General features: G+C 37.5%; 1 non-coding gene and 38 pseudogenes across 1 annotated transcript; all 39 read right to left on the bottom strand.

Annotated features, from left to right (window-relative positions):
* Positions 1-56, bottom strand: part of LOC148450876 (5S ribosomal RNA) — a 119-nt pseudogene extending 63 nt beyond the window's left edge.
* A 351-nt stretch (positions 57-407) lies between these two features.
* On the bottom strand, positions 408-526 carry LOC148450875 (5S ribosomal RNA; annotated as a pseudogene).
* A 116-nt stretch (positions 527-642) lies between these two features.
* On the bottom strand, positions 643-761 carry LOC148450874 (5S ribosomal RNA; annotated as a pseudogene).
* Positions 762-877: 116 nt separating this feature from the next.
* LOC148450873 (5S ribosomal RNA) lies at positions 878-996 on the bottom strand (annotated as a pseudogene).
* A 115-nt stretch (positions 997-1,111) lies between these two features.
* On the bottom strand, positions 1,112-1,230 carry LOC148450872 (5S ribosomal RNA; annotated as a pseudogene).
* Positions 1,231-1,346: 116 nt separating this feature from the next.
* Positions 1,347-1,465, bottom strand: LOC148450871 (5S ribosomal RNA; annotated as a pseudogene).
* A 116-nt stretch (positions 1,466-1,581) lies between these two features.
* Positions 1,582-1,700, bottom strand: LOC148450870 (5S ribosomal RNA; annotated as a pseudogene).
* A 116-nt stretch (positions 1,701-1,816) lies between these two features.
* Positions 1,817-1,935, bottom strand: LOC148450869 (5S ribosomal RNA; annotated as a pseudogene).
* Positions 1,936-2,050: 115 nt separating this feature from the next.
* On the bottom strand, positions 2,051-2,169 carry LOC148450868 (5S ribosomal RNA; annotated as a pseudogene).
* A 116-nt stretch (positions 2,170-2,285) lies between these two features.
* LOC148450867 (5S ribosomal RNA) lies at positions 2,286-2,404 on the bottom strand (annotated as a pseudogene).
* A 115-nt stretch (positions 2,405-2,519) lies between these two features.
* Positions 2,520-2,638, bottom strand: LOC148450866 (5S ribosomal RNA; annotated as a pseudogene).
* Positions 2,639-2,754: 116 nt separating this feature from the next.
* LOC148450865 (5S ribosomal RNA) lies at positions 2,755-2,873 on the bottom strand (annotated as a pseudogene).
* A 116-nt stretch (positions 2,874-2,989) lies between these two features.
* LOC148450864 (5S ribosomal RNA) lies at positions 2,990-3,108 on the bottom strand (annotated as a pseudogene).
* Positions 3,109-3,224: 116 nt separating this feature from the next.
* LOC148450863 (5S ribosomal RNA) lies at positions 3,225-3,343 on the bottom strand (annotated as a pseudogene).
* Positions 3,344-3,693: 350 nt separating this feature from the next.
* Positions 3,694-3,812, bottom strand: LOC148450862 (5S ribosomal RNA). The gene has a single exon (XR_015875204.1). It is a non-coding gene; the product is annotated as a 5S ribosomal RNA (ribosomal RNA).
* A 115-nt stretch (positions 3,813-3,927) lies between these two features.
* LOC148450861 (5S ribosomal RNA) lies at positions 3,928-4,046 on the bottom strand (annotated as a pseudogene).
* Positions 4,047-4,162: 116 nt separating this feature from the next.
* LOC148450860 (5S ribosomal RNA) lies at positions 4,163-4,281 on the bottom strand (annotated as a pseudogene).
* A 116-nt stretch (positions 4,282-4,397) lies between these two features.
* LOC148450859 (5S ribosomal RNA) lies at positions 4,398-4,516 on the bottom strand (annotated as a pseudogene).
* Positions 4,517-4,631: 115 nt separating this feature from the next.
* Positions 4,632-4,750, bottom strand: LOC148450858 (5S ribosomal RNA; annotated as a pseudogene).
* A 116-nt stretch (positions 4,751-4,866) lies between these two features.
* LOC148450857 (5S ribosomal RNA) lies at positions 4,867-4,985 on the bottom strand (annotated as a pseudogene).
* Positions 4,986-5,101: 116 nt separating this feature from the next.
* LOC148450856 (5S ribosomal RNA) lies at positions 5,102-5,220 on the bottom strand (annotated as a pseudogene).
* A 116-nt stretch (positions 5,221-5,336) lies between these two features.
* Positions 5,337-5,455, bottom strand: LOC148450855 (5S ribosomal RNA; annotated as a pseudogene).
* A 350-nt stretch (positions 5,456-5,805) lies between these two features.
* On the bottom strand, positions 5,806-5,924 carry LOC148450854 (5S ribosomal RNA; annotated as a pseudogene).
* Positions 5,925-6,040: 116 nt separating this feature from the next.
* Positions 6,041-6,159, bottom strand: LOC148450853 (5S ribosomal RNA; annotated as a pseudogene).
* Positions 6,160-6,275: 116 nt separating this feature from the next.
* On the bottom strand, positions 6,276-6,394 carry LOC148450852 (5S ribosomal RNA; annotated as a pseudogene).
* A 116-nt stretch (positions 6,395-6,510) lies between these two features.
* Positions 6,511-6,629, bottom strand: LOC148450851 (5S ribosomal RNA; annotated as a pseudogene).
* Positions 6,630-6,744: 115 nt separating this feature from the next.
* Positions 6,745-6,863, bottom strand: LOC148450850 (5S ribosomal RNA; annotated as a pseudogene).
* Positions 6,864-6,979: 116 nt separating this feature from the next.
* On the bottom strand, positions 6,980-7,098 carry LOC148450849 (5S ribosomal RNA; annotated as a pseudogene).
* A 116-nt stretch (positions 7,099-7,214) lies between these two features.
* LOC148450848 (5S ribosomal RNA) lies at positions 7,215-7,333 on the bottom strand (annotated as a pseudogene).
* A 116-nt stretch (positions 7,334-7,449) lies between these two features.
* LOC148450847 (5S ribosomal RNA) lies at positions 7,450-7,568 on the bottom strand (annotated as a pseudogene).
* A 116-nt stretch (positions 7,569-7,684) lies between these two features.
* LOC148450846 (5S ribosomal RNA) lies at positions 7,685-7,803 on the bottom strand (annotated as a pseudogene).
* A 115-nt stretch (positions 7,804-7,918) lies between these two features.
* LOC148450845 (5S ribosomal RNA) lies at positions 7,919-8,037 on the bottom strand (annotated as a pseudogene).
* Positions 8,038-8,153: 116 nt separating this feature from the next.
* Positions 8,154-8,272, bottom strand: LOC148450844 (5S ribosomal RNA; annotated as a pseudogene).
* A 116-nt stretch (positions 8,273-8,388) lies between these two features.
* LOC148450843 (5S ribosomal RNA) lies at positions 8,389-8,507 on the bottom strand (annotated as a pseudogene).
* A 116-nt stretch (positions 8,508-8,623) lies between these two features.
* On the bottom strand, positions 8,624-8,742 carry LOC148450842 (5S ribosomal RNA; annotated as a pseudogene).
* A 116-nt stretch (positions 8,743-8,858) lies between these two features.
* LOC148450841 (5S ribosomal RNA) lies at positions 8,859-8,977 on the bottom strand (annotated as a pseudogene).
* A 116-nt stretch (positions 8,978-9,093) lies between these two features.
* Positions 9,094-9,212, bottom strand: LOC148450840 (5S ribosomal RNA; annotated as a pseudogene).
* A 350-nt stretch (positions 9,213-9,562) lies between these two features.
* On the bottom strand, positions 9,563-9,681 carry LOC148450839 (5S ribosomal RNA; annotated as a pseudogene).
* A 115-nt stretch (positions 9,682-9,796) lies between these two features.
* On the bottom strand, positions 9,797-9,915 carry LOC148450838 (5S ribosomal RNA; annotated as a pseudogene).
* Positions 9,916-10,000: the final 85 nt, after the last annotated feature.

Genomic DNA, 10,000 nt, shown 5'->3' with positions numbered 1-10,000 from the left:
CATAGCTTCCAAGATCAGACGAGATTGGGCATGTCCACTGTGGCTTGGCTGTAGGTGCTCAAAAGCATTAAATTTAGACCGCTTTTACTTCTTAACACAAGTAAATTCACTGATAAGTTGAAAAAATTAAATGTAAAATGTAATAGAAAAGAATGTTATGGCAGTATAAAATTACCTACAGCACCTGGGATTCCAAGGTAGTCTCCCATCAAAATACTAACCAGTCCCAACACTGCATAGCTTCCAAGATCAGAAGAGATAGGGCATGTCCTGTGTGGTTTGCCTGTAGGTGCTCAAAAACATTAACTTTAGACCTGTATTACTTCTTAACTCAAGTAAATTCATTGATAAGTTGAAAAAATTAAATGTAAAATGTAATAGAAAAGACTGTTATGGCAGTATAAAATTACCTACAGCACCTGGTATTCCCAGGTGGTCTGCCATCCAAGTACTAACCAGGCCCAACACTGCATAGCTTCCAAGATCAGATGAGATTGGGCATGTCCAGTGTGGTTTGGCTGTAGGTGCTCAAAAACATTTACTTTAGACCTCTTCTACTTCTTAACTCAAGTAAATTCATTGATAAGTTGAAAAAATTAAATGTAAAATGTAATAGAAAAAAATGTTATGGCAGTATAAAATTACCTACAGCACCTGGCATTCCCAGGTGGTCTCCCATCCAAGTACTAACCAGGCCCAACACTGCATAGCTTCCAAGATCAGATGAGATTGGGCATGTCCAGTTTGGTTTGACTGTAGGTGCTCAAATACATTAACTTTAGACCTCTTTTACTTCTTAACTCAAGTAAATTCATTGATAAGTTGAAAAAATTAAATGTAAAATGTAATAGAAAAGAATGTTATGGCAGTATAAAATTACCTACAGCACCTGGGATTCCTAGGTGGTCTCCCATCCAAGTACTAACCTGGCCCAACACTGCATAGCTTCCAAGTTCAGACGAGATTGGGCATGTCCAGTGTGGTGTGGCTGTAGGTGCTTTAAAACATTAACTTTAGACCTCTTTTACTTCTTAAGTCAAGTAAATTCAATGATAAGTTGAAAAATGAAATGTAAAATGTAATAGAAAAGAATGTTATGGCAGTATAAAATTACCTACAGCACCTAGTATTCCCAGGTGGTCTCCCATCCAAGTACTAACCAGGCCCAACACTGCATAGCTTCCAAGATCAGACGAGATTGGGCATGTCTAGTGTGGTTTGGCTGTAGGTGCTCAAAACCATTAACTTTAGACCTCTTTTACTTCTTAACTCAAGTAAATTCATTGATAAGTTGAAAAAATGAAATGTAGAATGTAATAGAAAAAAATGTTTTGGCTGTCTAAAATTACCTACAGCACCTGGTATTCCCAGGTGGTCTCCCATCCAAGTACAAACCAGGCCCAACACTGCATAGCTTCCAAGATCAGACGAGATTGGGCATGTCCAGTGTGGTTTGGCTGTAGGTGCTCAAAAGCATTAAATTTAGACCTCTATTACTTCTTAACTCAAGTAAATTCATTGATAAGTTGAAAAAATTAAATGTAAAATGTAATAGAAAAGAATGTTCTGGCAGTATAAAATTACCTACAGCTCCTGGTATTCCCAGGTGGTGTCCCATCCAAGTACTAACCAGGCCCAACACTGCATAGCTTCCAAGATCAGACGAGATTGGGCATGTCCAGTGTGGTTTGGCTGAAGGTGCTCAAAAGCATTAAACTTAGACCGCTTTTACTTCTTAACACAAGTAAATTCATTGATAAGTTGAAAAAATTAAATGTAAAATGTAATAGAAAAGAATGTTATGGCAGTTTAAAATTACCTACAGCACCTGGGATTCCTAGGTAGTCACCCATCCAAGTACTAACCAGTCCCAACACTGCATAGCTTCCAAGATCAGACGAGATTGGGCATGTCCAGTGTGGTTTGGCTGTAGGTGCTCAAAAACATTAACTTTAGACCTCTTTTACTTCTTAACTCAAGTAAATTCAATGATAAGTTGAAAAATTAAATGTAAAATGTAATAGAAAAGAATGTTAAGGCAGTATAAAATTACCTACAGCTCCTGGTATTCCCAGGTGGTCTCCGATCCAAGTACTAACCAGGCCCAACACTGCATAGCTTCCAAGATCAGACGAGATTGGGCATATCCAGTGTGGTTTGGCTGTAGGTGCTCAAAAACATTAACTTTAGACCTCTATTACTTCTTAACTCAAGTAAATTCATTGATAAGTTGAAAAAATTAAATTTAAAATGTAATAGAAAAGAATGTTATGGCAGTATAAAATTACCTACAGCACCTGGTAATCCCAGGTGGTCTCCCATCCAAGTACTAACCAGGCCCAACACTGCCTAGCTTCCAAGTTCAGACGAGATTGGGCATGTCCAGTGTGGTTTGGCTGTAGGTGCTCAAAAGCATTAACTTTAGACCTCTTTTACTTCTTAACTCAAGTAAATTCAATGATAAGTTGAAAAATGAAATGTAAAATGTAATAGAAAAGAATGTTATGGCAGTATAAAATTACCTACAGTACCTAGTATTCCCAGGCGGTCTTCCATCCAAGTACTAACCAGGCCCAACACTGCATAGTTTCCAAGATCAGACGAGATTGTACATGTCTAGTGTGGTTTGGCTGTAGGTGCTCAAAACCATTAACTTTAGACCTCTTTTACTTCTTAACTCAAGTAAATTCATTGATAAGTTGAAAAAATGAAATGTAGAATGTAATAGAAAAGAATGTTTTGGCTGTCTAAAATTACCTACAGCACCTGGTATTCCCAGGTGGTCTCCCATCCAAGTACAAACCAGGCCCAACACTGCATAGCTTCCAAGATCAGACGAGATTGGGCATGTCCAGTGTGGTTTGGCTGTAGGTGCTCAAAAGCATTAAATTTAGACCTCTATTACTTCTTAACTCAAGTAAATTCATTGATAAGTTGAAAAAATTAAATGTAAAATGTAATAGAAAAGAATGTTCTGGCAGTATAAAATTACCTACAGCTCCTGGTATTCCTAGGTGGTCTCCCATCCAAGTACTAACCAGGCCCAACACTGCATAGCTTCCAAGATCAGACGAGATTGGGCATGTACAGTGTGGTTTGGCTGTAGGTGCTCAAAAGCATTAAATTTAGACCGCTTTTACTTCTTAACACAAGTAAATTCATTGATAAGTTGAAAAAATTAAATGTAAAATGTAATAGAAAAGAATGTTATGGCAGTTTAAAATTACCTACAGCACCTGGGATTCCTAGGTAGTCACCCATCCAAGTACTAACCAGTCCCAACACTGCATAGCTTCCAAGATTAGATGAGATTGGGCATGTCCAGTGTGGTTTGGCTGTAGGTGCTCAAAAACATTAACTTTAGACCTGTATTACTTCTTAACTCAAGTAAATTAATTGATAAGTTGAAAAAATTAAATGTAAAATGTAAAAGAAAAGAATGTTATGGGAGTATAAATATACCTACTGCACCTGGTTTTCCCAGGTGGTCTCCCATCCAAGTATTGACAAGGCCCAACACTGCATAGCTACCAAGATAAGATGAGATTGGGCATGTCCAGTGTGGATTGGCTGTAGGTGCTCAAAAGTATTAACTTTAGACCTCTATTACTTCTTAACTCAAGGAAATTCATTGATAAGTTGAAAAATTAAATGTAAAATGTAATAGAAAAGAATGTTATGGCAGTATAAAATTACCTACAGCACCTGGTATTCCCAGGTGGTCTCCCATCCAAGTACTAACCAGGCCCAACACTGCATAGCTTCCAAGATCAGACGAGATTGGGCATGTCCAGTGTGGTTTGGCTGTAGGTGCTCAAAAACATTAACTTTAGACCTCTTTTACTTCTTAACTCAAGTAAATTCAATGATAAGTTGAAAAATTAAATGTAAAATGTAATAGAAAAGATTGTTAAGGCAGTATAAAATTACCTACAGCTCCTGGTATTCCCAGGTGGTCTCCCATCCAAGTACTAACCAGGCCGAACACTGCATAGCTTCCAAGATCAGACAAGATTGGGCATGTCCACTGTGGTTTGGCTGTTGGTGCTCTAAAACATTAACTTTATACCTCTATTACTTCTTAACTCAAGTAAATTCATTGATAAGTTGAAAAAATTAAATGTAAAATGTAATAGAAAAGAATGTTATGGCAGTATAAAATTACCTACAGCTCCTGGTATTTCCAGGTGGTCTCCCATCCAAGTACTAACCTGGCCCAACACTGCACAGCTTCCAAGATCAGACAAGATTGGGCATATCCAGTGTGGTTTGGCTGTAGGTGCTCAAAAACATTAACTTTAGACCTCTATTACTTCTTAACTCAAGTAAATTCATTGATAAGTTGAAAAAATTAAATTTAAAATGTAATAGAAAAGAATGTTATGGCAGTATAAAATTACCTACAGCTCCTGGTAATCCCAGGTGGTCTCCCATCCAAGTACTAACCAGGCCCAACACTGCCTAGCTTCCAAGTTCAGATGAGATTGGGCATGTCCAGTGTGGTTTGGCTGTAGGTGCTCAAAAACATTAACTTTAGACCTCTTTTACTTCTTAACTCAAGTAAATTCAATGATAAGTTGAAAAATGAAATGTAAAATGTAATAGAAAAGAAAGTTATGGCAGTATAAAATTACCTACAGCACCTAGTATTCCCAGGTGGTCTCCCATCCAAGTACTAACCAGGCCCAACACTGCATAGCTTCCAAGATCAGACGAGATTGGGCATGTCTAGTGTGGTTTGGCTGTAGGTGCTCTAAACCATTTACTTTAGACCTCTTTTACTTCTTAACTCAAGTAAATTCATTGATAAGTTGAAAAAGTGAAATGTAGAATGTAATAGAAAAAAATGTTTTGGCTGTCTAAAATTACCTACAGCACCTGGTATTCCCAGGTGGTCTCCCATCCAAGTACAAACCAGGCCCAACACTGCATAGCTTCCAAGATCAGACGAGATTGGGCATGTCCAGTGTGGTTTGGCTGTAGGTGCTCAAAAGCATTACATTTAGACCTCTATTACTTCTTAACTCAAGTAAATTCATTGATAAGTTGAAAAAATTAAATGTAAAATGTAATAGAAAAGAATGTTCTGGCAGTATAAAATTACCTACAGCTCCTGGTATTCCCAGGTGGTGTCCCATCCAAGTACTAACCAGGCCCAACACTGCATAGCTTCCAAGATCAGACGAGATTGGGCATGTCCAGTGTGGTTTGGCTGAAGGTGCTCAAAAGCATTAAACTTAGACCGCTTTTACTTCTTAACACAAGTAAATTCATTAATAAGTTGAAAAAATTAAATTTAAAATGTAATAGAAAAGAATGTTATGGCAGTATAAAATTACCTACAGCACCTGGTAATCCTAGGTGGTCTCCCATCCAAGTACTAACCAGGCCCAACACTGCCTAGCTTCCAAGTTCAGACAAGATTGGGCATGTCCAGTGTGGTTTGGCTGTAGGTGCTCAAAAACATTAACTTTAGACCTCTTTTACTTCTTAACTCAAGTAAATTCAATGATAAGTTGAAAAATGAAATGTAAAATGTAATAGAAAAGAATGTTATGGCAGTATAAAATTACCTACAGTACCTAGTATTCCCAGGCGGTCTTAAATCCAAGTACTAACCAGGCCCAACACTGCATAGTTTCCAAGATCAGACGAGATTGTACATGTCTAGTGTGGTTTGGCTGTAGGTGCTCAAAACCATTAACTTTAGACCTCTTTTACTTCTTAACTCAAGTAAATTCATTGATAAGTTGAAAAAATGAAATGTAGAATGTAATAGAAAAGAATGTTTTGGCTGTCTAAAATTACCTACAGCACCTGGTATTCCCAGGTGGTCTTCCATCCAAGTACAAACCAGGCCCAACACTGCATAGCTTCCAAGATCAGACGAGATTGGGCATGTTCAGTGTGGTTTGGCTGTAGGTGCTCAAAAGCATTAAATTTAGACCGCTTTTACTTCTTAACACAAGTAAATTCATTGATAAGTTGAAAAAATTAAATGTAAAATGTAATAGAAAAGAATGTTATGGCAGTTTAAAATTACCTACAGCACCTGGGATTCCTAGGTAGTCACCCATCCAAGTACTAACCAGTCCCAACACTGCATAGCTTCCAAGATCAAATGAGATTGGGCATGTCCAGTGTGGTTTGGCTGTAGGTGCTCAAAAACATTAATTTTAGACCTGTATTACTTCTTAACTCAAGTAAATTAATTGATAAGTTGAAAAAATTAAATGTAAAATGTAAAAGAAAAGAATGTTATGGGAGTATAAATATACCTACTGCACCTGGTTTTCCCAGGTGGTCTCCCATCCAAGTACTGACGAGGCCCAACACTGCATAGCTACCAAGATAAGATGAGATTGGGCATGTCCAGTGTGGATTGGCTGTAGGTGCTCAAAAACATTAACTTTAGACCTCTATTACTTCTTAACTCAAGTAAATTCATTGATAAGTTGAAAAAATTAAATTTAAAATGTAATAGAAAAGAATGTTATGGCAGTATAAAATTACCTACAGCTCCTGGTAATCCCAGGTGGTCTCCCATCCAAGTACTAACCAGGCCCAACACTGCCTAGCTTCCAAGTTCAGATGAGATTGGGCATGTCCAGTGTGGTTTGGCTGTAGGTGCTCAAAAACATTAACTTTAGACCTCTTTTACTTCTTAACTCAAGTAAATTCAATGATAAGTTGAAAAATGAAATGTAAAATGTAATAGAAAAGAATGTTATGGCAGTATTAAATTACCTACAGCACCTAGTATTCCCAGGTGGTCTCCCATCCAAGTACTAACCAGGCCCAACACTGCATAGCTTCCAAGATCAGACGAGATTGGGCATGTCTAGTGTGGTTTGGCTGTAGGTGCTCAAAACCATTAACTTTAGACCTCTTTTACTTCTTAACTCAAGTAAATTCATTGATAAGTTGAAAAAATTAAATGTAAAATGTAATAGAAAAGAATGTTCTGGCAGTATAAAATTACCTACAGCTCCTGGTATTCCCAGGTGGTGTCCCATCCAAGTACTAACCAGGCCCAACACTGCATAGCTTCCAAGATCAGACGAGATTGGGCATGTCCAGTGTGGTTTGGCTGAAGGTGCTCAAAAGCATTAAACTTAGACCGCTTTTACTTCTTAACACAAGTAAATTCATTGATAAGTTGAAAAAATTAAATGTAAAATGTAATAGAAAAGAATGTTATGGCAGTTTAAAATTACCTACAGCACCTGGGATTCCTAGGTAGTCACCCATCCAAGTACTAACCAGTCCCAACACTGCATAGCTTCCAAGATCAGACGAGATTGGGCATGTCCAGTGTGGTTTGGCTGTAGGTGCTCAAAAACATTAACTTTAGACCTGTATTACTTCTTAACTCAAGTAAATTAATTGATAAGTTGAAAAAATTAAATGTAAAATGTAATAGAAAAGAATGTTATGGGAGTATAAAATTACCTACAGCTCCTGGTATTCCCAGGTGGTGTCCCATCCAAGTACTAACCAGGCCCAACACTGCATAGCTTCCAAGATCAGACGAGATTGGGCATATCCAGTGTGGTTTGGCTGTAGGTGCTCAAAAACATTAACTTTAGACCTCTATTACTTCTTAACTCAAGTAAATTCATTGATAAGTTGAAAAAATTAAATTTAAAATGTAATAGAAAAGAATGTTATGGCAGTATAAAATTACCTACAGCACCTGGTAATCCTAGGTGGTCTCCCATCCAAGTACTAAGCAGGCCCAACACTGCCTAGCTTCCAAGTTCAGACGAGATTGGGCATGTCCAGTGTGGTTTGGCTGTAGGTGCTCAAAAACATTAACTTTAGACCTCTTTTACTTCTTAACTCAAGTAAATTCAATGATAAGTTGAAAAATGAAATGTAAAATGTAATAGAAAAGAATGTTATGGCAGTATAAAATTACCTACAGTACCTAGTATTCCCAGGCGGTCTTCCATCCAAGTACTAACCAGGCCCAACACTGCATAGTTTCCAAGATCAGACGAGATTGTACATGTCTAGTGTGGTTTGGCTGTAGGTGCTCAAAACCATTAACTTTAGACCTCTTTTACTTCTTAACTCAAGTAAATTCATTGATAAGTTGAAAAAATGAAATGTAGAATGTAATAGAAAATAATGTTTTGGTTGTCTAAAATTACCTACAGCACCTGGTATTCCCACATGGTCTTCCATCCAAGTACAAACCAGGCCCAACACTGCATAGCTTCCAAGATCAGACGAGATTGGGCATGTCCAGTGTGGTTTGGCTGTAGGTGCTCAAAAGCATTAAATTTAGACCTCTATTACTTCTTAACTCAAGTAAATTCATTGATAAGTTGAAAAAATTAAATGTAAAATGTAATAGAAAAGAATGTTCTGGCAGTATAAAATTGCCTACAGCTCCTGGTATTCCTAGGTGGTCTCCCATCCAAGTACTAACCAGGCCCAACACTGCATAGCTTCCAAGATCAGACGAGATTGGGCATGTTCAGTGTGGTTTGGCTGTAGGTGCTCAAAAGCATTAAATTTAGACCGCTTTTACTTCTTAACACAAGTAAATTCATTGATAAGTTGAAAAAATTAAATGTAAAATGTAATAGAAAAGAATGTTATGGCAGTTTAAAATTACCTACAGCACCTGGGATTCCTAGGTAGTCACCCATCCAAGTACTAACCAGTCCCAACACTGCATAGCTTCCAAGATCAGATGAGATTGGGCATGTCCAGTGTGGTTTGGCTGTAGGTGCTCAAAAACATTAATTTTAGACCTGTATTACTTCTTAACTCAAGTAAATTAATTGATAAGTTGAAAAAATTAAATGTAAAATGTAAAAGAAAAGAATGTTATGGGAGTATAAATATACCTACTGCACCTGGTTTTCCCAGGTGGTCTCCCATCCAAGTACTGACGAGGCCCAACACTGCATAGCTACCAAGATAAGATGAGATTGGGCATGTCCAGTGTGGATTAGCTGTAGGTGCTCAAAAGTATTAACTTTAGACCTCTATTACTTCTTAACTCAAGGAAATTCATTGATAAGTTGAAAAAATTAAATGTAAAATGTAATAGAAAAGAATGTTATGGCAGTATAGAATTAGCTACAGCACCTGGTATTCCCAGGTGGTCTCCCATCCAAGTACTAACCAGGCCCAACACTGCATAGCTTCCAAGATCAGACGAGATTGGGCATGTCCAGTGTGGTTTGGCTGTAGGTGCTCAAAAACATTAACTTTAGACCTCTTTTACTTCTTAACTCAAGTAAATTCAATGATAAGTTGAAAAATTAAATGTAAAATGTAATAGAAAAGAATGTTAAGGCAGTATAAATTTACCTACAGCTCCTGGTATTCCCAGGTGGTCTCCCATCCAAGTACTAACCAGGCCAAACACTGCATAGCTTCCTAGATCAGACAAAATTGGGCCTGTCCACTGTCGTTTGGCTGTAGGTGCTCAAAAACATTAACTTTAGACCTCTATTACTTCTTAACTCAAGTAAATTCATTGATAAGTTGAAAAAATTAAATGTAAAATGTAATAGAAAAGAATGTTATGGCAGTATAAAATTACCTACAGCTCCTGGTAATCCCAGGTGGTCTCCCATCCAAGTACTAACCAGGCCCAACACTGCCTAGCTTCCAAGTTCAGATGAGATTGGGCATGTCCAGTGTGGTTTGGCTGTAGGTGCTCAAAAACATTAACTTTAGACCTCTTTTACTTCTTAACTCAAGTAAATTCAATGATAAGTTGAAAAATGAAATGTAAAATGTAATAGAAAAGAATGTTATGGCAGTATTAAATTACCTACAGCACCTAGTATTCCCAGGTGGTCTCCCATCCAAGTACTAACCAGGCCCAACACTGCATAGCTTCCAAGATCAGACGAGATTGGGCATGTCTAGTGTGGTTTGGCTGTAGGTGCTCAAAACCATTAACTTTAGACCTCTTTTACTTCTTAACTCAAGTAAATTCATTGATAAGTTGAAAAAATTAAATGTAAAATGT

Source organism: Taudactylus pleione, unplaced genomic scaffold, assembly GCF_031769625.1.
Source record: "Taudactylus pleione unplaced genomic scaffold, aTauple2 ptg001261l, whole genome shotgun sequence".
Classification (NCBI taxonomy): Eukaryota; Metazoa; Chordata; class Amphibia; order Anura; family Myobatrachidae; genus Taudactylus; species Taudactylus pleione.
This window is presented reverse-complemented; position numbering and strand designations above follow the sequence as displayed.